The sequence below is a fragment of the Natrix helvetica genome, assembly GCF_964273705.1.
Source record: "Natrix helvetica genome assembly, chromosome: 7".
Classification (NCBI taxonomy): domain Eukaryota; kingdom Metazoa; phylum Chordata; class Lepidosauria; order Squamata; family Natricidae; genus Natrix; species Natrix helvetica.
Genome location: NC_138558.1, coordinates 31,972,703 through 31,994,880, shown reverse-complemented (window position 1 = coordinate 31,994,880; position 22,178 = coordinate 31,972,703). Strand labels below are relative to the sequence as shown.

Below are 22,178 nucleotides of genomic sequence, written 5' to 3'. Positions count from 1 at the left end.
TAGGGCTTGCATGCTCTAAGAAAGAAGAATATTATGACAGAGGTTCAGCCATACTGGAAAGGTTTTATCAGAGAACCAGTCAGATAATGTCTCTCTCCTATAAACAAGAAGGTGAGACTTACAGAAACCTACATTGCCCAGATCAACAAGACTGCACTAGATGCTGACATTTTTGGTCATCTGGTGACAAGTGGACTTCATGACTCAGGATTGTTGGCTGAACAACCAGGGACAGCTACTGCAGGACTACTGGAAGAAAACTTGGTTATCAGCCACAAATATAGTAAGACTGAAAATAAAGAAATGACGATTTGCTATTACAAATCAAGTGCAATGAGAAGAGGATATCAGATTACCTGCTTACCAACCACTTTTAAATTGCTAAGTAGCTGATGTAATATAACACCATCTAGTTGAAAAGTTTTTTTTCCAATCCAAGTAGAACACACACATACACACACACACCAAAACAGCAAAGGGCCAAAAGATCAACTCCTAATGACAAGATGATTTTGGAAAATTGTGAGAGAAGGAATACCAACTTGAATGGATTAATTACAAGAAAGCATTGACTCCTAGCCACATGACTGGATAATTAAAATGGTTAAAAATAACAGGAATCAGTAGAAACATCAGAAGCTTTGTGCAAACAACAATGGCACAATGGAAAACAAATCTGCCAGTCAATGATGACAAATTGGGAGAGGATAATATCAAGAAAGGAATCTTTCAAGGAGACTCACTATCACCGCTACTGTTTGCAGTTGCACTGATTCCTCTGTCAACAATACTGAGCAAGTCAGGCTATGGCTTTCAAACATAACCATCTCCAAGCCTATCCCCACCTCCCTTACATTAATAATAAGAAGTTGTATGAAAAAATATCATCTGAAATAAAATCAATGCTCAACACTGTACAAATATACAGTGACTGTGATAGAGTTTGGGCTGCAATTGAGATATTGCAATGGAGTTTGGACTGGATAATGTGCCACCTTCACCATCAACAGGCAACAAAATAATAAAAACTATTTCAAGATGTATATGGGAATAACATTAAGAGTTCAGTGTAAAGAAGATCACAACAATACATCCTTCAAATTGACAATAAGCACATTGAAATTAAGAAGAAAATTAATAGTGAATATCCAGAAAAGTGAAGAAGATCTTAAAGTCCGAAGTCAATGGCAGAAATGCCATCAAGGTGATTAACATGTGGAAAACTCCAATCATTAGACTTACAGCTGAAATAGTGAATTAGACTCAAGCTGAAATAGAAACCTTGGGAAAGGAAAATAATGACAATGAATCATGCTGTTTATCTATGCAGCTATGTTGACACACTCTATTTAGTAAGGAGCATAGGTGGACATGGAACATTGCAAGAACACCGATCATTGAAGAACAAAAAAGGGCATTGCAAGAGTATCTAAGGAATAGTAATGTCCTGAAGCAAGTACACCATGAAGGCTTACTGAATAACCAAAGAGACTAAACTGGTCTGAAAGAAGACCAAATGAAAAACAGGTAAGAGACATGGCAAGGCAAAGTATTAATACTTGACATTTTAAAAAAGTTTTAATAATAGGCAAAGCAGATAACAACAAGATCTGGCAATGGTTAACAGCAGGAAAGCTGAAAAAAAAGGCACTAAGGGGTTAATTCTACCTTGCACAAATCGGAGCCTTAACAACAAATGCATAGAAAGTCAGAATTGAGAAGACAGCAACAGACAGCAAATACCACCTATGTAAAGAAGTGAAGCACCTAGTTAATTGCTGCAAGAAGATAGCTCAGACTGACTAGAAGTAGTGACATGACAAAGTCGCAACAATGGTGCATTGAAATATGTGCAAGAAACATCACTTGCCTGCAGACAACAACTTTAGTAGGATCACAAAATAGACAAAGAAAATGAAAAAGTTAAAGTGCTCTAAGATTTTAGAATTCAAATAGACAGGCATCTGACACACAGTACCTCAGACTTAACAATTGTTGATGGGAACAACAAAAAAGTTTGGATAGTGAATATTGCACTACCTGGCAACAGCAGAATAAAAGAGAAAGAACTGGAGAAAAATCATACTATCTATCTATCTATCTATATCTATATCTATATCTATATCTATATCTATATCTATATCTATCTATCTATCTATCTATCTATCTATCTATCTATCTATCTATCTATCTATATATATACACCTGCAAATAGAACTAGAGTGACGGTGGCAAAAGAAAATAAGGATAGTGCCAACTGGGTGTAATCAAGAGGAACTGGATCATTGGCAATGACAAAATCACTATCAGGCAATTGCAGTAGGCAGCTTTACTTGGTACAGCTTACATCCTGCAACAATACCTTTAACGTTATTAAGCAACATCTGCCTATCCCAGACCACTGGGAAGGAATTGATAGAACAAAAATGCCAAATGTAGTCTAAAAATTAGGTTTATTCTGTGACCAACTATAATAAAAATTATTGTTCTTTGAGATATTTATTTAAAATTTTCTCTATTTTTTGAGTTGAAGTTCACGCTACTTGTCCTTTAAAACTGGGGGCAGATAACTGGTTACTCAAAAGTTTAATATTAAAAGAGAAGCTTTCATAGCAATCTAAAAAAATAGTACAGACTTCTTGAAGATTACTTTAGTGTTCAATTTTAACATAATTAGATAATTTTTGTATTTTTGGCAGAAAATATATGAGGTCCTATAGCAACATTGGATACACTTTATGGAACATTCAAAGCATATGATTAAATCATCATTATGTGTGAGTTAGATATTCTTGATTAATTCATGATCCATAGACATACATTTATTGTGGAAAACTCTGATATATCAGGATTATCATATAGAAACCTGTTTATTAATATTACATTCAATGATGTCTGCAGAGGATGCAAAGGAAGGAAGCTTATGAAAGTAACATTGTATTAATGCAACGGAAGTTCTAGCCTTTTTGTATATATGCTGTGACATCACACACACATATAAAAGGACACTGAACTTGCATTTGTGGTGGTGCGATACTTCTTTTGTTAATTTAATGAAAACAATAGATCCAGGGGAATAACAGAATACCAGAATTGGAAGGGATCTTAGAGGTCCTTTAGTCCAACCCCCTGCTCAAGAGACTCTGTATCATGTCAAACAAATGGCTGTCCAACCTCTTCTTAAAAGCCTGCACCCACAACTTCTGAAAACAAGTTGTTCCACTAATTAATTGTTCTCACTGTCAGGATATAAGAGATGCCTCTTGATTAAATTTTGCTTTAGAAAAATCATAGCTTTCTATTACATTTTCGACCATTTTTCCATTTAATCTAGTTAAACAGCTTTGTCTCGTGATCTTTATAAGCTGGCGTTCATATATTTCACTTCCCTTGTGACTATTTTTAGACTCTACATTGTTCTCCCAAAAAGATATATCCAATAAGGATGACGTATCTGCACCAGTTTTTTTCCCCCTATGCTATGATTTTAAATCCAAAATTTATGTGGTCCACTGATGCATTCAGTGACAAAGAGTACACCAGATGTCCTGAAATATATCATACAATGATGATATTTGTGGTATCATCCCTCTTAAAGAGGGAAAGCTACAAAGTGAGTACTAAAAAGTCCAAGACTCTATTTTAATAGTCCCAAAGTATAAGGTTAACAAGGAAAAAAGCTAATTCTATTGAGAAAAGTCTCTATTACCTACTAACATTTTAAGTTTCATGATTAAAATATAGTATTATATTTCAGATCCAGAAGGTGGTAAGAGACTCATGTATGACTCCAAGCCCATTTAATTCTTTCATGAAATGAAAACTACTTTCTTAGGTGTTGTTTATTTATTTATTTATTCCTTTTTATTTTATTTAAGAAAATTTATATAGCTGCCCAACTCACTCTCAAGTGACTCTGGGAGGCCTGCAAAAATAAAAGCCCGATATAAAAGCAATTAGAAAAACAAATCACCAGTTGTCTATGGAGTGTCTCAGTCATCCAGGTCAGAGTTGTCCCGAAGGTGCTTTTTCAAGAGGCACATGGACTTTCTGTTTTTCTCTAAAGACGTTTCACTTCTTCAGCTCTGACTGGATTTTGGGGAATGGAAGAATTTATTTATTTATTTATTCCCCACTATCCAGGCAGAGTTGAAGAAGCTCCTTGGATGAGAAGCAAAACGTCTTCAAGGAAAAGCCAGAAAGTCCAGTTGCCTCCTGAAAAAGCACCTTTGGGACAACCATGACCTGGATGCCTGAGAATCTCCATAGACATTTAGCTATTCACTTTGGGATGAATACTCTTTGAATGGTGCGGGAGTATGAACGGATTTCCAGAAAAATTGCACCCTACGGCATTTGTGCTTCAGTTTTAGATGCAGACAACACAGACTCATCCCCAACAGCCTATGCCTGCCTATGCCTGTCTTCAACAGTAAATGGATACAGGGCAGAAAACATCCTGCAGCCAAAAAGACTCCACACACATTTGTACTACTTAGGTGACCTTGAAGATACAGATAAACCTCCAAGTGGCCTCAACAACTTTCTAAAAGAATACAAATGACCAGCTGTCGGCAAGGACTTCCATTCTCCACCATCCAGTCAGAGCTGAAGAAGCTTCCTGGATGAGAAGCTAAATGTCTTCCAAGAAAAACCAGAAAGTCCAGTTGCCTCCTGAAAAAGCACCTTTTGGACACTCACCTCCCCCCCTTAGTAATAACTACCAATCAAATAAGTCTCCAGATGGATTTCATCCCACTCTGGGACCCTCCAACTCGCTGGCAAAACTAAGCGTTATTTAAGAGTGTCAAAGTGGGGAGGAATCTTATGAAAGAAGGTAACTATCTTTTTTTTTCCACTTTAAAATATGTGGTTTACTTGTTTTATTGAAACTGGATTCAAAACTATTCAAACACAAAACAGAACTGCTTCTCTTAATGGAGTGTAAATTACTATATATAGAGTAGAAAAGAGATGCAGAGGAATCATATTGATGATTCGAAGGAAAAAAGGAGAAATACTCGTTTATTAAAGCATTTCACTCTGCTCAATGAAAAATGGCTTTTCACAAGTCTGAACATGGAAAGATGCCTACTGCCAAACAGTTTCCAGGATGTGTGATCCCTGAGGCCTCAGCAGTCATAAAAGGATCTTCCAAAGTGCAAAAAACAAAACAAAACCCAAATGTGCGCACGTACACACACACACACACACACACACACACACACACACATGAAAGAAAAATAAGTAACATCTGGTCAGTGCAATGCTTCCTTTACAAATTTTGTATGTATGATTTTGTAAACTCATACATTTACTTACATCATTTATCAAGATCGTTAGAAAATGAACAGCATTCATCTTACAGTTGTTTTCTTCTTTCTTTTAATCACCATTATTTTTTGAAAGCTGATTAGCTATGGGAGTTATTCATTAGCTGCACTGCAAAAAATCTGAATTATAAACACTCTGGTGGTGCACTTTTCTAATCAACACACCTTGAATACTGTAATTAATATCAACATGATCAAAACATTACTTTAAAGGCAAGAACCATATACCCCCGAGTCTCCTTGAAAAAAATAAGTGACTGAACTCTTGAAATAACCTAAAATTGTCCCCAATGAGCTATTCTTCTCTTTTATTTGAAAAAAAAACTTGTTCATATAATGATTACATAAAATGGTCAAACTATTGTTCCTAAACTAAAAGTTTCGCTTTTTAACATTTTTTTCCAAAACCAACCAGCTTATAGGTAAAAAAAACAAGTATATACAGCAGGACTAAGTACTCTTCAAAAATTATTTTTTAAAAATGCTTCTGACATTATGCCAGCAAAGCATCTCTCAAATATTTATTAAATAAGATATTTCTAAAGCTTCCACGCGAGTCAGAACAACGAACGTTATTGCTCCCTGGGTTGCTCAATTACAACTCTTGCTTATTTTTTTCTATATAAATATACCATTTTCCTTTACTGATTTACTATTTCATTATAGAGAAACAGAGTTGGAAGGGACCTGGTTGTGTGTGTGTGTGAGTAAACTCCCCCTGCTCAAGCAGAAAACCCTATACCATTTCAGACAAATAGTTGTCCAATCTCTTCTTTAAAACTTCTAGTGTTGCAGCACCCACAACATCTGGAGGTAAGTTGTTCCACTGATTAATTGTTCTCACTGTTAGGAAGTTTCTCCTTAGTTCTGGGTTGGTTCGTTCTTTGATTAGTTTCTATCCATTGCTTCTTGTTCTACCCTCAGACGCTTTGGAGAATAGTTTGACTCCCTCTTCTTTGTGGCAACCCCTGAGATATTGGAACACTGCTATCATGTCTCCCCTAGTCCTTCTTTTCATTAACCTAGACATACCCAGTTCCTGCAACTGTTCTTCTTATGTTTTAGCCTCCCCTTCCCTAATCATCTTTATTGCTCTTCTCTGCATTCTTTCTAGAGCTTCAACGTCTTTTTTATATTGTGGCGACCAAAACCGTACACAATATTCCAAGTATAGTCTCACTAAGGCATAATAAAGTGGTATTAACACTTCACTTGATCTTGATTGTATCCCTCTGTTAATGCAGCCGAGGACTGTGTTGGCTTTTTTTGTCAACTGCACTTTACTGCTGGCTTTTGTTTAAGCGGCTGTCCACTAGGACTCCAAGATCCCTCTCACAGTTACTACTATTGAGGCAAGTACCACTTATTCTATAGTGCATTTGTTTTTTCTTATGTAAAAGTAAAATCTTACTTTTCTCTACATTGAATTTCATTGTGTTCGATAGGGACCAGTGTTCAAGCTGTCATTATCCTTTTGTATCTTGTATTAACCTTTAATGATAGGGGTTTTTTTCTGTTTTGTTACCTGATAAATATTCTAGCCTGCTTATAATCTTATGGACATAGGCATCATAAATCTGGGGATGGGGGAGACTAAGACTGGCTCCTTGATTTTAGAATCTTTACATCAACATCAAACAAAGTATATTTTGTCAATACATTGACAATCAAAATAAAATTTTATTGAATAAAGTGACTTGCCTAGTGTAAAGGAATGACCTTGGGAAACAGGAGGAAGAACCACAATCTGGGCTACTGGTTTTCGTCCTCTGTTCCACGTCATTTCACATACCTACCCAACCGTTGAGAAATTAATTCAAATAAATAAACATACATTAGTTTAATTGCAAGAACTCGAAAACAGTCAACTTTTACCAACTTGGTGACTTTCATATATGCTAAGATTACAGGCAACTAGTCATTCTGGAAAGTTTTATCCCAACATACTAAGAGGAAAAGTTGCATCATTTATGGCCTAAAGACATTGTGCATGGGAATAATAAATACAAATAATCCAAGTAATTAGAAAGGAATCTATATTAAAGAAGCAATCCCCATGTTTGAATTTTCACAGCTAAAACTTAGATGAGACATCAGGCAAAATCTTGGCCAAAACTTTGCAGATAGCTAGCTAGCTAGCTAGGCAGGCAAGCAGGCAGATTTTGCTTCATCTCCTACAACCATACTCAACAGTAGCTTTCTTGCTTAAGATGATCCTGCTGCAGAAAATGTTTTTTGCTCTTCAGTCTTGAACTTCAGTCATGTTTTCTTTCGTTTTCTTACTGAAAACACCAAGAGGTTTTAGGACCTTTAAACAGCAATCACAAGAGAATTAAAGCATGATAAAAATGTTCAGATAATAGACTGAAGTATTTAATTAGCTCCTTAATTTCAAAGAAATAAAACAAAACAAAACACCTACAAAGTTTTTTTATTACAAAGAAACCAACAAAAATGATTTGCTTTTCTTTACATGGGACACTGGAAGTTACTTTTCTTACAAAATTAAGTGGCTTCATATCTGCAGAGCACTTTGTGTTGTTTTCCAAGGGAACTTTGCCCCATATGCTTGCCAGATACTCAGAGGACAAGCTCTAGAAAATACCATTAGTTTCCAAAGAAACTTGCCATTGCTAGTAAATTACATTCACTTTTTTTAAGATACTACATTCTTTGTTTCCAGTTTATGTAAAACAGGCACTATGATTTATCTTTTTAAGCTATTATTTAAAAAATCTGTAATTAAATGCAATACGATCATTACTTTTATTACTTTCTTTTCCTTTCTCTTTTTGTTGTATCAGCCAGAAAAAGACCATTGATCCTACCTGAACTGTTGTTCTCTGTGCACTGTGGGAGAATCCAAGCATGGGTTAACTTCCTGTCCCATTGCCTAGAGACTTCAGAAGAAAGCTTTGGCCATGCCCCCCCTGCTTGACTGCTTCCAGTTTTTTCGACAAAGGTGTAGACCCCAAAGACGCTGTGCTTGATGATGCTAATCATACCTCGACACTGGACGAAAGCCAAACAGGGTGGGTTGGATTCTCCTGCAGCACACAGAGAACAACCGTTCAGGTAGGACAAACGGTCTTTCTCCTGTGCGCTGTTTGGAGAATCCAAGCATGAGATATACCCAAGCTTAGTCTGAAGGGTGGGAAATCAATTGGCCCAGTGTCTGCTCCAAAGAATGAACCTCCTGCAGAACTCGTCGACCAAAGGATGCCTCTGCCGAAGCGAACAAGCCCAGCTTATAATTCTTGACAAAGGGAGACCGCAAAGCCCAGGTAGCTACTCTGCATATTTCCTAGGGAGGGGAGATGCTAGTTTACTGGAACAGCTCAGGGCTTTAAATGGCAGGGAAAATTCCACTCCCACCTGCCACCAATTAAGGCTGTTGTGTGGACCACCCACAGGGCTCAGCTGCCCTGGAGTATGATCAAGTTCTCGGACAGTGATTCCAGGCTTCAAATCCTCTCTTCGCTCTTTTCCGGCAGGCAAAGGGAAGCAGAAGCAGTGCGAACAGTCGGATCATTGGAAACGAAGGCTCCAAACCTCGCTGCGGCTCGAGATGACACTTCCGGCTAGCCTTCTGCAGATCCCCGCTGCACACCCTACAAGCGTGACTGAGCAATGGGTCACGCGATGGGGGAGACTGCCTGAGAATGCTCGGCTGCTTGCGCAAGCAGACAAGGCCACCTGTGACCCCATGGAGGTAAGGAGGCACTCAGGGAACCCTGTGGCGGATGGACTGCCTTCCCCAATACTCCTGTGAAGAACCGTTGCTGCTCTGTTGCTGCTTGAATAATTCACACTGTAAAAATTCGCTGTCTGATTGCCCAAATCTACTGAGAGATTTGGCACGCATCTGCTAGGCTTCGACTGAGAAGTAAAACTGGAAGCAGTCGAGCAGAGGAGGAGTGGCCAAAGCTTTCTTCTCAGTCTCTATGCAATTGGACAGGAAATTAACCCATTCTTGGATTCTCCAAGCAGTGCACAGGAGAACAGGACAAGTCCTGATTTTTTTTCCTCACGTAAAATGCGCATCTCCTCAAACAGGCTATTTTAATTGCTTGGTTACTCATTAATGCCTAAATCAAGTTCCTTTCCCAAAAAATGTATTTGGACTTGGGAATACATTGTGAGTGTTCAAAAGGACATTTAGAATGTCCATCTGTTTTGCCACTTATTTGGAAAAAGACCTACCATTCACATTTCACATTATACAATGTGAAACCCTAAAAATTTCAAAGCAGCTCCACATAACATCATATGCAACATATCAGCAACTCTGGTCAAAAATTGAGACCTGTCACAGGTCTGCAGAGGGGAAAGATGACGACAAATTTGCAGTTCCTGCATAAGAAATACTTTTTTTCCCCCACAAAGATTTTCCCCACAAAACTTTAAGTGCCTCTTAAATTTCTCTCCTGTAATTTCTACATAACCAATACTCTTCATAAAGATTTGAAACTGTTGGAGGGCCTCCTAAATTAGTCTCCTTAGTGCCTTCTAAATTAGTCTCTTGTGGTTCAACTCTGCTTTGATGTTTAACCTGTTTTACAAAACAGCACATAAAAACCTAAATGAAATTATAAAACCTTGATTGACAGTGAAGGCCCTCCTGGATTCTGTAGTTATGGACTGTTGGAACTTATTCTAGCTATTCTTGTTTAGATGTGAGATTAATCTCAGACAAGAACCTGCGTGCTTGTGGCACATGAGGAAAAGGGGGGAAAAAGACATTCAGACATAGCTTCTCTCATTAAGTTTGCAAGTTTTAAATGTAGAAGGTTCCAGTTTAAATTCCTAGCATTTTCAGTTGACAAGACCAAGCAGGCGATACTTAAGAGGACTTCTGCCTGAAACTCTAGGGAGCTTCTGCCACTCAAGTCAGGAAGTACTAATCTAGGAGATAAAATAATCACCTATAGCACAAAGCAACTTCCCCTGACCTTTGCATGAATATAATCATGTCCTTACCAGTCCATAGTTATCATGTTCCTTACCCCAATTCAGTATGAAAGCAAAGCAAAACCTTTCTGCTTCCAGATATAGGTTAGCTTATCCATCACTTACTTTTCTTACTTTGCTAGATGACTTCAAGGCACTGAAACCATTTCACTCACCCGTACCATCCCCCAAGACTTACAGCAGGCAAAATGTGCATTTTTCTGGCATCATGACATAAATATTCAACCAACCAACCAACTTCTGGCACACTCCTAGCTAAAATCTCCTTGTGCTGTTCAACAGCATAGCTGTTGAATAAACAACGTAAAAGCTGGCCACCAAACAAAAGAAGAATTTGTTCCCTTCAATGATTTTTATGCTACGCAGTATGTAAGCTGATGGGAAGCAACCAGCTTTCATGTACATTTCTTGTTCTTTTATTATTTGTAATGATTTTCCTGGATATCTATCAAAAGAATATATTGTTCCCAGGTGCTCTTTTACTGAGTATGATTAATGAACAAATCACAGAGCCAACAAAAATTAAAACTACAAATTAAGAGCAAGAAGACTTAGCAGAAATGACAAGAGAAAGATATATTCAAATAGTTGGCTGATAATATGAGTTTTTACAAAATGCCAAGATTCACTAAACTGCCAACAATATAGCAGCATTTCATACCATATCTAGGGCAAACCTGGGTTACTCACAAACTATACAATGAACCAAAAAATAAAGTTAAATATTGACTCTGTTTGAGATCCTTATCAAGTAGAGCTTTGCTGACAGTGAAAATTAAAACACCATTTATTTGGAAGTGGTGGGCAATGTCTGCAGAATTCTTACTCTCTAATATTTGGGAAAGCAATTTGGGGTATGTTATTATTTAGTTACCTATTACAATCATTTATAGACATCTACTTTACAAGGACTCAAGATGATAAATGTTAGTCATCATCATCATCATCACAACAAGAACTATCTACCTTAATTTAACTACCTAGGAAGTCCAAATATGAGTGACCCAAAGCTTGACAGAACAGGAATGTTCTCATGACTTTCTTGAAAGCCAATCTGATGGAGGCAACCACTGAGAAGGTGTATCTTCAAGCCTGTTACTCTCACTTTCTTTGGAACAGAGGTCCTCAATATTCTTATTCATTTCTTTAAATGATTTATGTAACTCCCCCCCAGAGGGACTCTGAGTGGGTAACAGTTAGTAATTATAGCAATCCAATTTCCCCAAAAACTACAATGGTATTAATACAACGTAATTCCACCAAGCTCCTCAAAAAATCTGACCCTCTACAATCATACAGACAGGTTCACTTAACATCCTGACATAAGATGTGGAAGAATACACACATTTTTAAGGTTTCTTAGAATGCCAATATGGCCAGGGTCATCTAAATCTCAGAAAAATGGAGACAGGCACTATGACCAAGGAGGCACACTTCTTTGAGTAGAAGCTATGAATTCAAGAGAACCCCTAGATTCTGTGGGAGAGTTGTTTCATTCAGAAATAAAGATAGACATTGTAAACTCTAATTAACTAAAGAAGCATAGGAAACTTCCATTCTTCTCAGTTATTCAGAAACAGACAACATGAAAAGTGACAGTTTGTTCTAAATCCTTAATGGTTTACGTGAATTCACAATGGCTCTTAGTGTCTGAAATAGTATCTGAGTAGTGACTGAGACACCGTTTCCTACAGACACACAGCAGAGCGATAATTGTAATATATAACTGTTATGTCCTGGGAGCGTCCACCAGCAGGTGGCGCTCGGTAACTCATCCTACAGCTCACACCTGATTGGACTATTCAAGCAATCTCCGCCGCGGGACAAGACTAGAGTTTCCATTGGTTGCCGGTCTGACAGCTGTTGGTATAAATAGCTGTCAGCCGGCTAGTTAACAGTTCTGTTGTACAAAAGTTAATAAAGAGTTGACCGTTGCTGTGCTGTGCCGTTATTACCACAGAACTTAAAACTGGCGACGAAGGTTGGCGAAACTAACTCACAACCATCCATCTAGCCAAAATGACAACTTCTTCAATGTTTTCACCTTTCCGTGTGGAAGCAGAAACCTGGGAGGCATTTGTCGAGCGATTTGAGTGCTTCTTGCTTGCCCACGACCTGACGAGCCTCTCACAAGAAAGGAAAAGAGGCATATTCCTAAACTACTGTGGGCCAGAAATGTTTGCGACTGCTCGCGCTCTCTCGGCTCCAACTCCCGTCCACACAGTGCCGTGGGACACCCTGATGGCAAAGCTTAAAACACATTATGAGCCTGCTCCATCTCGCTTCGCTAGGCGACAAGATTTTCGCCATTGCATACAGCAAGAAGGACAGTCCATCAGCCACTACGTGGCTGCGCTCCGTGCAGCAGCTATTCCTTGCGAATTTGCTGACTTAGATGAAGCCCTCTTAGAACAATTTATTTATGGGCTCAAAGATGTAAACCTGCACCGCCGAATTCTTTCTCGGTCAGACTTAACCTTAAAGATAGCCGTTGATGAAGCTCGCGCCTCAGAGATGGCCGCTCAATCCATTCCGGACTGTCGCCGTTTACCTCGTCCCCTGCCCTCAGGATTGCCAACGCCAACACCTCAGGTGAATTACCAACAAGCTAATCCAACAATTCAATCACAAATTGACTATGCTATCGACCGTATGCAGTCGCTGAACTACAAGGATGGCCGTGCCTGCCTCAGTTGCGGCGGCAAGCATTCACGTTCCAACTGCCGTTTCCGTGCAGCAGTCTGCCACAAGTGTGGAAAAAAGGGCCATTTGGCATCAGTATGCCGCTCCAATGTCCATGACAACCAGCATGCGCCGCAAAGCCTTGCCGCTCGCTCTCAAGCCCAGGCACCACCAAACCGTCGCCTCAACTACCTGTCTTTAGGAGACATAGAAGAATACTCTCCAGAATGGGTCGTTGACTCATCTTCTGCTACCACGGAAGGCCGTGGTAAGCTACACCTCTCCATCTGCATCGAGGGACGTCAGTGCTCCATGGAACTGGACACCGGCTCAGCCCGTTCCATAATCTCATGGCAAACACTATCTACGCTTTTGCCACAATTCCGCCTTAAGCAACTCACCCCTGCAAATTGCCGCTTACGAGATTATCAGGGCAATCCAATTAAGCTTTTAGGCTGCGCTACCTTTAATGTGACTTACGGCTCGTTTTCTGGCCGCTTACCTCTTCTAGTTGTACGCGACCCCCTAGCCACTTTACTAGGGCTTGATTGGTTCAGGGCTCTGGGGCTAACCATAGCGGGTATTCACTCCACTCAATATGCTACTCTAAATCCTGATACCTTCTCATCCCTTCTATATGAATTTCAGGACGTTTTTTCCCCCTCTCTGGGTTGTTATAAGGGTTCACCTATTTCCCTAAATTTAGACCCCAAAATAGCACCTATTCGCCTAAAGGCCAGAAGGTTGCCTTTCGCCTTAAAGGCGAAAGTGGACGCCGAGCTAGACAAATTAATAGCTCAAGGGGTCCTAGAACCTGTAGATTACTCCCCTTGGGAAACACCAATAGTCGTTCCCTTAAAATCAGATGGATCAATAAGGATCTGCGCAGATTTTAAGACCACACTGAACAAGGCCTTACAAGCCCACCCCCACCCAGTGCCAGTTGTCCAGCACGTCCTGCACACTTTAGGACGCGGAAAAATTTTCGCAAAATTAGATCTGGCTCAAGCTTATCAACAGCTTCCTGTAGATGAAGCTACTGCGCTTGCCCAGACCATAGTCACGCACCGCGGGGCATTTAAATGCCGGCGCCTCCAGTTTGGAGTTAGTGTAGCTCCAGGAATTTTCCAAGGGCTCATGGAGCGACTGCTCCATGGAATTCCTGGGGTTACCCCTTATTTTGACGATGTACTAATTGCAGCTAAGGACGCACACACACTACTAAAGACCCTCAGAGCTGTCCTCCTAAAATTCCGCTCCACAGGCCTGCACCTGAAAGCTTCTAAATGCAAACTAGGGGTTCCTGCCGTGGAATTCCTTGGTTTCCTTATTGACCATAGGGGAATTCATCCCTCTCCTACTAAAGTTGACGCCATCCTTTCAGCACCTACCCCCACGAACAAAGTTGAGTTGCAGGCCTTTTTAGGTCTCCTCAACTTCTACTCCTCCTTTATCCCTCACAAGGCATCCCTAGCAGAACCACTTCACCGTCTATTAGACGCTTCAGCACCATGGACCTGGACTAGCCGCGAAGCGCATGCCCTCGCGGCTGTCAAAAGGGCTTTGACATCACCCCCCGTCCTAACTCAGTACGACGAGCGTCTGCCCTTGCTCCTAGCCTGTGACGCCTCTCCCTTTGGAATTGGCGCAGTGTTAAGTCACCTTTACCCAGATGGCTCGGAAGCCCCTATAGCCTTCTACTCCCGCACCTTGTCCAAGCCTGAGCGTAATTACAGCCAGCTGGACAAGGAGGCGCTGGCCGCCGTTGCGGGAGTAAAACGCTATCACCATTACCTCTACGGCCGCCCATTCACCATCCTCACGGACCACAAGCCTTTATTAGGCATTCTCTCAGGAGACCGCCCCACACCTCCAATCATTTCGCCCCGCATGTCACGTTGGGCTGAATTCCTCTCAGCCTATAATTACACGCTTATTCACAAACCAGGCATCCACATGGGGCATGCAGACGCTTTAAGCCGCTGCCCTTTGCCACTGCCTGTCTCTGACCCAGCACCAACTGAAGCGATCTGCCTCCTGGACGAGCTCCACCTTCCGGTGTCCGCTTCGGACATAGCATCGTCATCCAAATCCGATCCTATCTTATCTAGGGTCATACCTTTTGTAAGAAGTGGATGGCCCTCCACTCTTGCAGATCAACCACTTCTACCCTTCTATCGGCGCCGCACCGAATTATCTACTATTCAAGGATGTTTGCTATGGGGCCATAGGGTAATCATTCCTGCCGCTTTGCACCATGCGGTGCTGACCCGCCTCCATGAGGGCCACCCAGGCATTGTCCGTATGAAATGCCTGGGCCGAAGTTACGTCTGGTGGCCCTCCATGGATGCGGACATCACCGCGTGGGTGCAGCGTTGCACCCCATGTCAACAAGTCCGTGCGGCGCCTTCCGCCGCTCCATCCAGGGAATGGGAACAACCCAGGGCCCCATGGAGTCGCCTCCATGTGGATTTCTTGGGTCCCATAGACGGCACCACTTTCTTTTTAGTTATAGACGCATGGTCAAAATGGGTTGAAATTTTCCCCATGCACTCAACCACCGCATCCGCAACAATACACATTCTGGACAAATTATTTACCACACACGGATTGCCCGACGTTTTAGTGTCGGACAATGGACCACAATTTACCTCCCAAGAGTTCCAATATTATTTGGCCAGCCTGGGCATCCGTCACGCCCCTACAGCTCCATTCCACCCGGCGGCAAATGGTTTGGCAGAACGCGCTGTGCGCTCTGCCAAAGAATCTCTGTCCCGCATGTCGGCGTTGCCTATGCATCGCCGCGTGGCCACCTTTCTACGCTGTCAACACACCACCCCATGTCCAATTACAGGGAAAGCTCCTTCCGAACTACTTATGGGGCGCAAACTCCGTACAACTTTAGACCGGCTGCACCCTTCTTATTCTATTCCCTCTTTTCCTTCTTCCCCACCCCCTAGGACCTTTCTAGTGGGGGAGGGAGTGTACGCAAGAAACTTTGCTGGGGACCCGAAGTGGGTGCCGGGGGTTATTTCTGAGTTAACAGGACCCTGTTCCTACAGGGTCCTCCTTGACGATGGACGAGAATGGAGGAGGCATGTAGACCAGTTAAGGCGGCGCGTTCAGAGTAAAGCACCGGCCGAGCCGCATATTCCAGCTCAGAATATTCCAGGCCCAGGAGACAACGCGTACCGGCCCGACCAGAGCAGCCCAACTAATTCCGGCGCCGTTTCAACCGTACCGCTCTCGCCGGACTCCATACCTGCAAGTTTTGGACGGACTCTAGGACTTCGGCCTGCTAGGACACTCCCCGGGAACGCTCCTCCTGTAACAGCGGCCACACCTCCATTGAGGAGATCTCAGCGCACGCGCAGACGACCGGCGTATTTGAGCGAGTACGCTTGCGCGAACAAGGGGGAAGGGGTGTTATGTCCTGGGAGCGTCCACCAGCAGGTGGCGCTCGGTAACTCATCCTACAGCTCACACCTGATTGGACTATTCAAGCAATCTCCGCCGCGGGACAAGACTAGAGTTTCCATTGGTTGCCGGTCTGACAGCTGTTGGTATAAATAGCTGTCAGCCGGCTAGTTAACAGTTCTGTTGTACAAAAGTTAATAAAGAGTTGACCGTTGCTGTGCTGTGCCGTTATTACCACAGAACTTAAAAATAACAAACATCAGACCTGTCCTTCAGTAGGCAGAGATTTAATGTCCTTAATGTGTACTCTCAAAATGCTATGGAAATGCAACTAGAACATTATCTTTCAAGGTCTGATGTCTGCTGCTCTGTTCAATAATTTTCAACAAATCTAATCAATGTAACAAACAGCACTGGAATTGATAATTGAGCTGTGAATCTTTTCCCCTCTTAATTAAAAGTTTAAATAATGAGTCAAATTGCAGCTCTGGTGAGAGTTTACTTTAGAGCAAATAAGATAAAAAGCAAGCAAGAAATAAAATGCCTAACATTGTTATGTTATTGAAATTTCACATATAGAAATCCCAAAGAGAATGACACTTTTCCTGCTGCAACTACAAATACAGTCTTCTTAATGTTCTTAATTGTGGGATCATGAATACATCCATGTTTAACAATATAAAAATATCGAAGAGACTTTAAATGGTAAAGTAGCCAGATCAATTCATACACATATAGTACATGTCGGAGGGGGGGGGGCAGCGGGCAGAGTTGCAATCAAAGACAGAAAATAAACTATATTTTCTCAAGACCTAGGTGGAAAAATTGGGCAGCCTCTTTGTTCTGGGGCCATCCTTAGTTATTGGGTAAGAACAAGAATCAAAGTGTCATTTGGGCAATCACAAAGTATATCTGGATTTGTGGCAAGCTGGATATTTCAATCTCTTTTTTACCCACATTAAGTACCTTTTTGGACTTACATTATAACTTTCATTTTATTTCTCTAATTGTAGAAAATATGCCACCTACTTTTGGAATAATGTTACAGGTGCGCAAAATCACAGTCAATAGATGCTTAGGGGAGGGGGGTGTAAAATAAGCAGTTTTCAGAATTTTTGTGGCCATGGAGCTCAGGTGACTTATACTTTCCTATAAAATCTTCTAGGTGCTTCCTCAGTAGTGCTGAAACCACATTTAGGCATCCCCAACTAATTGATGTTATTCACTGAATGAAAGTGAACTTGTTCCTAAATTCTATTTAACTCGTCTCAGCCAATAGGAGCTCCCTTCCCAGTTTAAGAAAGGCCTTATTGAGTAATCCAATATAACCCTTTGCTAACAGTGCTACTGTTGCTAGGCAACAGACTGCCATATGGCAAAGCAGTAGTCTCATTCTGATAGCCAGCAACTTTTAGCTGGCTTCCATTCAGTGGTATAAGAAGGTTCCCAGCGCCAAAAGTGCCAAAAATCCAGTGTTCACCAATACTATGTTCTATCCCTCAAACTAATTCATACCAATCTAACTCTTAACTAAATTGTCATGATCTTCAAATATCACAGATGAAAATCTGAAGATGTTTTCTATGTTTTCTTAACAATACTAAAACTGATGGCTGAATTGACCTACATAATAATAGGGGTAAGAAGAACAAAGACATTGGGTAATTGTCACTGAGTATGGAAATCAGTATACTATTTTCATATTCAAGGCAAAGCAAAATAGATCAGAAATTCAATATTTACCACAATTGTTAATTTTTTATTAGATTGGATCATTATTATTTTCTTTTGCAGCAAATGGAATATATTTCTCATTAGCCTCCACAAGAGATTAAGATTTTATCCATCTTTATGAGTATTGACATTTTCATCATCTTAATATAGTGCAGAATTATTGCACATCTTCTTCCAGAAATAGGTCCTGCTCTTTATCAAAACTAAATTTGGGAAACTGTCAAAAGTTTGTACCAGACGAGCATTAATCTATTTTTTGAGAAAGACTGAAAAATAAGTAAGCAACTTGTTTTCATCAAACAGGTAGTCCTCAATTTACAACAGTTCATTTAGTGACTATTCAAAGTTACTGAAACATATGACGTATGACTGTTTTTCACATTTACAAGCTTTGCAGCATCCCCATGATCATGTGATCAAAACCCAGATGCTTAGTAACTGGTTCATACTGTTGCTGTGTCCCAAGGTCATGTGATCACCTTTTGTGATCTTCTCACAAGCAAAGTCAATGAGGAAGCCACATTCATTTAACAACCAGGTTACCATCAACCAGTGATTCATTTATTAACTGTGGCAAGAAAGGTCATAAAATTGAGCAAAACTGACTTAACAAATGTCTCACTTAACAACAGAAACTTTGGATTCAATTTTGGTCATAATTCGCGGACTGCCTATAATAGAAACTGTGAATGGAAATATCCACAATAGATATATGGTTGCCTTTAAAAACTTTCGTCTCCCAGTTTTATCACATTTTTTAAAAAAATATGGTCAATGCATAGAAAACTTATTTACATACATGAAATATATGTGAAGCCTCACTATTTCTTTAATGCAAGTGGTCCCCAAATTTTCCACAAATAGGTCTTTCTAGCAGCAAAGAAACCAATGTCCTTTTCAAATCCATTCTTTTATAGGTATGATTTTTCAACATCACCTTCAACATTTCTGAATGTAATATTAAGGAGCCATTGCCACACTAGTCCCACTGTCTATTATACACCCATGTCTTAATTCATCCCTTCCTACTCTCTTGATAGATATTTATTGGGAAAGGCTCTGGACTTCCCTAGAAAGTCCAGCCATCCTTGAATCACTAGCAAGAAGAATAGCTGTTGTCCTGTTCTGTGTTGGGATCTTAGAAAAAATCTTTCTAGTTTTTACGATTACATAGCTAGATTTGAAAATACTATGGAAATTAAAATTCAGTAATCTGAGGACAATAAAAAGCAAAACCACGACATACTGCCATCCTAATGTTCTGAATGTGAGTTTTGAACACCGAGGAAACTCAGTTAAGAATCATTTTGAGAAAAATCAGAAAAAGGATGAGAGAGGAGGATTCAAGTATTTGGGAGAACGGCTTCTCAGCAGCAAAGTAGATGGCTGCAGGTTTATAGTCCTTTCCCAGAATGTAGCAAGCCATTTAAACCTAAATAATATTCCACTGTTTTTTTTACAACTGCACTTGCAGCAAGGCTTACAATGTTCAGGTTAAAACTGTAAATTGAAAGATGCTAAAGCTGTGCATTGCATTTATAGATCTCTAATATTAAAATGTGTGCAAAAAGGAACTGTACAAAGAGAAGAACAACGTTATTGGATTAGTTGACCAAACCATTTGTAAACACTAAATGTAAAACTATCACTCAATTCTGTTTGTAAACAAGATATGCAATTATAACTAAAATTGTCTTTTTAACATTAGCCATTGAGCCACTTACATTCTAGTTGGAAAACATAAGAAGCAAACTAGCAGTTTCCAGGAAATTGAAGTTTAATCAATCTATCTACTCCCTTTGTCACCAATCAGATTGCACCACTGAAGTTATTTCTTTCAGGAGCAGAGACCGCTACAACGTTCTGAATTAGATCTTTTCTAATAACATTAACTATCCATTCTGCTATAGTTTTCCCAGCTAGACAGCTCAAGAGAAGGGAAGTCTGCCTCTTTGATTTGTTTATTTTGGTATATCAGAGGTGTCCATGGGGGGTCAAGAGTGGGCAAATGATAAAAGCACTATCAGGCTGCCACAAAGCAATTTCCGTTTCTTTTGTAGGTGCGTCAGGATGTTGCATGCACATAGGCAGAGAACAGAGTTTGCCTTGCAACAGCATGAAGCTGCTTTCGTGATTTTAACAAAAGGCTTTGGATCCTACAGATGCCGCTGAATATAGTAATCACCTTTTTTTCAATTAATGTTATTCATATTGATTTTAAACATCCTTCATAGATTTTTTAAAAAATCTTCATAGCATGCTCATCCTTTTTTTTTAAAAAGTACAGTTCCTGATCAAAACATGGGAAAAAGTAATACTGCTTAAAACCCACACATACAGTAGCAACGTTTAAGAGATAAAGAATAAACATTAAAACACAAAGACCTATGAAACAAGCTTTCAATGCATGTCAGATGCTGGGAAAGAGACTTTGGTATATCTCACAAGGACAGAAAATGTAAGGAAGCTAAACTTGTTCTCATCATAAATCAGATTACTCATTAGCTAAATTTCATCTGTTGTTTTCTAAGCATAACCAATATATGATGTTCAGTTATTACCATGTTTGGTCCAAGTTATTTCTATAATAGTTCCTTAATTTACATCATTTTCTATCACTCTTTAGTGAAGTTGATTAAATTAAAATCAAGTACTTTGATACTAATATCATAGAGCATGGAGATCCATGTTTCTTGCTCCCTATTGAGTCTAACTTGTTAAGGATCTTGGATCATTCTTATGAAGAAAAATATTAGGAAAACATTTATGGGATGAAAAATTTCTTTGCATGCACACTTTCTTCCCTGAAAAAAATGTGGCAAAGCAGATAATATCTTTTAATAAAGCGCCCTTTGTAAAAGACACATCATGATAGAATACAAGGAATAAGTTTTCATTAAAATGATCATGGAAGTAAAAAGTTTTGAAACCTTATTCTTTCCCCACTGGGCATAGCTCTGATTCCTTTAACAGCAACTTCCAAAAAACTGTAGTTAACTTTGAAACATGAAACAAAGCTTGACTGTGCTTTGGGAGAAATGACATAAGAAATTAAGGGAGGAGATAGTTTTCGATCAGTGATTGCCAGTGTAATACTACAATAATTTTATATTATTTATATAACTATATTTATTTACTATCTTGACAAAAAAAATTCCTAGAACTTGGAATCTGCACACTCAAGTGCTATTACAGCATATGGCCTAGGGCAGTGATGGCGAACCTATGGCACGTGTGCCACAGGTGGCACACGGAGCCATTTGTCAGGGCACGCAAGGGGCTGCCTTGTTAGCTGGCCAGCGCACATGCGCGCGCTGGCCAGCTGAGTTCATCCTTTTTTAAAGCCATTTTTCGCCCTCCCCAGGCTCCAGAGGCTTTATAGGAGCCTGGGGAGGGCGAAAACAGTCTCCCCCGCCCCCCCCGGACGCCCTCCAGAGGCGTCAGGGAAGCCTCCAGACAGTCCCTGAATCCTTCAAAGCGCTCAAAACGACCCTCCGAGCAAATCGAAAGTCACTTCCGGTTTGCTGGGCGCTCTGAAGGCGTCAGGGAAGCCTCCGGACAGTCCCTGAAGCCTTCGGAGAGCTTAAAACGAACCTCCGAGCAAACCGGAAGTCACTTCTGGTTTGCTTGGAGGATCATTTAGAGCGCTCCAAAGGCTTCAGGGACTGTCCGGAGGCTTCCCTGACGCCTCCGGAGGGCATCCGGGGGGGCAGGGGACGCTGTTTTCACCCTCCCCAGGCTCCTATAAAGCCTCTGGAGCCTGGGGAGGGCGAAAAAAGCATGTAAAAATGGGGTGGGGAGTGCCTGTAGTGCGCGCATGCGCACTGGGGTTCGCGCATTGCATTATGGGTGCGGCACGCCTGCACACAACCCCCCCTGCGCTCCCCCCACTTATGGCACACGAGCCAAAAAAGGTTCGCCATCGCTGGCCTAGGGCAGTGATGGTGAACCTTTTTGGCACTGAGTGCTGAAAAGATCACACGGAAACAGCATGCGTGCTTGTCGGGACCGTGCTCTGGAAAAGCTGAACTTCTGGGTTCT

The 22,178-nt window shown here is 40.7% G+C and overlaps 1 protein-coding gene and 1 long non-coding RNA gene across 2 annotated transcripts in view; one reads left to right on the top strand and one right to left on the bottom strand.

Moving 5' to 3' along the window:
- Window positions 1-22,178, bottom strand: part of MAML3 (mastermind like transcriptional coactivator 3) — a 304,741-nt gene that overhangs the window by 184,786 nt on the left and 97,777 nt on the right. The window lies entirely within an intron of this gene.
- LOC309395585 lies at window positions 7,726-21,057 on the top strand. The gene is made up of 3 exons (XR_014175933.1): window positions 7,726-8,617; window positions 8,828-9,045; window positions 20,198-21,057. It is a non-coding gene; the product is annotated as an uncharacterized lncRNA (long non-coding RNA).